The sequence below is a fragment of the Triticum urartu genome, chromosome 4A (genome assembly GCF_056163025.1).
Source record: "Triticum urartu cultivar PI428250 chromosome 4A, HENAU_Tu73, whole genome shotgun sequence".
Lineage (NCBI taxonomy): Eukaryota > Viridiplantae > Streptophyta > Magnoliopsida > Poales > Poaceae > Triticum > Triticum urartu.
The window spans coordinates 56276495-56280378 of NC_141876.1; positions in this window are offsets into that span (position 1 = coordinate 56276495).

The following is a 3884-nucleotide window of genomic DNA, read 5'->3' on the forward strand; positions in this document are numbered from 1 at the left end:
AGCCCACTAATAAGGCCCAATCAAAGAGCACCACGAGTTTATAGAAGCGTTGGTCCCTCTTCCCCGCAAGACTAGTCTGGCAGGAGGGGACACCCTCCCACTTACAAGTCGTGCTTAGCCTCCTCCTATAATTGATGTGGAACAAAACCCAACAAGTCTCTCCGCACATCGGTCCGCATGATAGTGCAACTTTCCAGCCCACCAATCATGACCGACCATCCTTGAGCCCATCAAAATTATTTTCGAACACCTGGATTTGATAGTACCAATTGTTGCGCAATCTAGGATTCATCAACCAGTATTTTTGATTCACATGCGTAATGTGCCGGTTACACAAGTGCTTCGGGCCACCAACCAAGCTGAATTGAAGAGGCGCATGAGCTTATAAGAGGCATTGGGCCCTTTCGCCAAAAGACAAGGCTGATAGGACAACACACCTTCACCCTTATAAGTCATGCTCTGCCTCCTCTCATAATCATGTGAGAGTAAACCCGTCGTCTTTACCATAGGAATGCAAATTTATTGCAATCTAGATATTTTTACATGCTCCACCATGCATCTGTCTAGGCGGCGTGGTATAAATTAATGTCTATGTTATTACGTAACTTAACGCGTAAAAACCTATTTGATTTTATTTGTTACTAAAATAGTTCATATACAACAATGCATATATGAGTTCACTAGAAGAAAAAGGGTCAAATGTGAAGCACATTAGTGCCGGTTTGAATTTAAGCTGGCACTAATGTGTCCATTAGTGCCGGTTCCAATGGCTAGGCGGGCGGACATCATTAGTACCGGTTTGTGATGAACCTTTAGCACCGGTTCGTGCCACGAACCGGTACTAAAGTGAATGGTGGCAGGATGTTGTCAGTCCGGGGCCCCTCCAGCACCTTTAGTACCAGGTCATATCACGAACCGGTACTAAAGGTCGTCCTACATACACCCTTCGTCCACCCGAGCTCGCTCTGTTCTTCCCCTTTTCCCTCCCCTCTCTGTTCTTTCCCTCTTCCTCTCAAGCTCATCACACATTTTGCCTAAAATTTGTCAAGATTTGAAGGGCCCCATCCATTCAAATGATCACAAAGGTTAGCAACTTTGTCCTTTCATCTCTCATTGCTAGATTAGCTCTTGCAATGCTTTATATAATGATTGATTTGTGAGTTTAGTAATTTGGGAGGAATTATATATATGTCCTACTATTTGATTTTTATGCAATTTGAGGTCAAAAATAACACTTAGTTTGCATATGTAGGTGTGGTTTACTTAGTGCCTTCTAAATCTCTGTCGTAACCACCGTCGATCGCCCGCAACCTCCCGTCGTCGGCACCACCTTGTGGTGAGCCTCTTGTTCATGAATGTTTTATATAAAAAAATTGATATTTGTGTGATTTGGATATATAGTTACTCGTATAATTATCTTACCCATACGTTGTTTGTTATACATAGTGCCATGGTTTTGATATCCGTCCCCGTCGGCCCTCGTCCGGGTTATGATTCGGATGTGGTATATTCTCTTTTAAAACTATTTGTTGCATTTCGTGTTTATGACAAATTATGCCCATCAAGTTGACATAGATATTTGTATGTAGGAGGTAGTTGAACCAGAAATTCCAACCGACCCTATTGTCGAGAGGTTAAATTTAGTTGAAAGAGAAAACGAGGATTTGAAGGGAAAATTGAAAAGAATTGAGGGGGAGAAGATGGAATTGGAGTTGCATGTTGCCGACGTCGTCGATGATCACAAGATTAAGATGGAAAAAATGCGCTTGAAGATTAAAAAGATTAGAAAATATGCCATTCATAGTGAGGCTTGGTATCATTATGTTGTTGGATCAATTGTTACCTTAGTTGCGATCTTGATCGCATTTGTTGTTCCATTTAAATTCTTTAGTTAGAGAGTTATTTGTTTGTTGCATTTAAGTGTTGTATGAACTTTATGTATGAACTTGTATTAATTTGGTCTTTTTCGGTGTTGTGTAATGAAGATGAGCCGACAATGGATGTACGATGACCGATGCTCTCCCGAGTTCATTAATGGCGTGCAAACTTTTCTACTTGCGGCTGAGGCAAATAAGCGGGCGGATGGTTTTATGCCTTGTCCATGTGCTGGCTGTAAGAATGATCTAAATTACTCTAAGTCAAAAACCATTCACGTCCACATGTTTAAGTCTGGTTTCGTGCCCCACTATAATGTTTGGACCAAGTACGGAGAAAGAGGGGTTATGATGGAAGACAATGAAGAAGAAGAGGACGATGACAGCTATCCCGGCCATGTGTTCCCTGAATACGATGATACAACAATGGGGGAAGAAGCTGAGCCGGTAATGCGGGAAGAAGTTGAGCCGGCAATGCGAGAAGAAGCTGAAGAAGAGGCATCAGATGAGCCCGTTGATGATCTAGGTCGGGCCATTGCCGATGCAAAGAGAAACTGCGCAAGTGATTTGGGGAAGAAGAAGTTGCAGCGCATGTTAGAGGATCACAAAAAATTGTTGTACCTGAATTGCATAGGTGACAAGAAAAAGCTGGGCACCACACTGGAATTGCTGCAATGGAAGGTAGAGAATGGTGTATCTGAGAAGGGATTTGGAAAGTTGCTGGTAATGATAAAGAATATGCTTCCAAAGGACAACGAATTGCCCGAGAGTACGTACGAAGCAAAGAAGGTTGTCTGCCCTCTAGGGTTAGAGGTGCAGAAGATACATGCATGCCCTAATGATTGCATCCTCTACCACGGTGAGTACGAGGATTTGAACGCTTGCCCGGTATGCAGTGCATTGCGCTATAAGATCAGCTGTGATGATCCTGGTGATGTTGAGGGCGAGCGGCCCAGGAAGAATATTCCTGCCAAGGTGATGTGGTATGCTCCTATAATACCACGGCTGAAACGTTTGTTCCAAAACAAAGAGCATACCAAGGCGATGCGATGGCACAGAGAAGACCGTAAGAAAAACGGGAAGTTGAGAGTACCCGCTGACGGGTCGCAGTGGAGAAAAATCGAGAGAAAGTACGAGAAGGAGTTTGCAGACGACGCAAGGAACGTATGGTTTGGTCTAAGCGCATATGGCATTAATCCTTTTGGGGAGCAGAGCAACAACCATATCACCTGGCATGTGACTCTATGTTTGTATAGCCTTCCTCCTTGGTTGTGCATGAAGCGGAAGTTCATTATGATGCCAGTGCTCATCCAAGGCCCTAAGCAACCCATCAACGATATTGATGTGTACCTAAGGCTATTAGTTGAAAAACTCTTACAGCTGTGGAATGGAACAGGTGTACGTGCGTGGGATGAGCACATGGGGGAAGAATTTGATCTAAAGGCGTTACCGTTCGTGACCATCAATGATTGGCCTGCTCTCAGTAACCTTTCAGGACAGACAAACAAGGGATACCGCACATGCACGCACTGTTTGGACGATACCGACAGTATATATTTGGCTAATTGTAAGAAGAATGTGTACCTGGGACATCGTCGATTTCTTCCGAGCAGGTATGCCGTAAGAAAGAAAGGCAAGCATTTCAAAGGTGAGGCGGATCACCGGACAAAGCCTCACCACTGTACTGGTGCTGATGTACATGATATGGTCAAGGATTTGAAGGTAGTCTTTGGAAAGGGTCCTGGCAGACAACCTGTTCTGAATGACGCTGACGGACGCACACCCATGTGGAAGAAGAAATCTATATTTTGGGACCTGCCCTATTGGAAAGACTTAGAGGTCCGCTCCGTAATCGACGTGATGCACGTGACGAAGAATCTTTGTGTGACCCTGCTTGGCTTTTTGGGCGTGTATGGGAAGACAAAAGATACACCTGAGTCATGGGAGGACCAGCAACATATGCACGGAAAAGATGGAATACATCAGGGTCATGCCAGCTACGCTCTTACC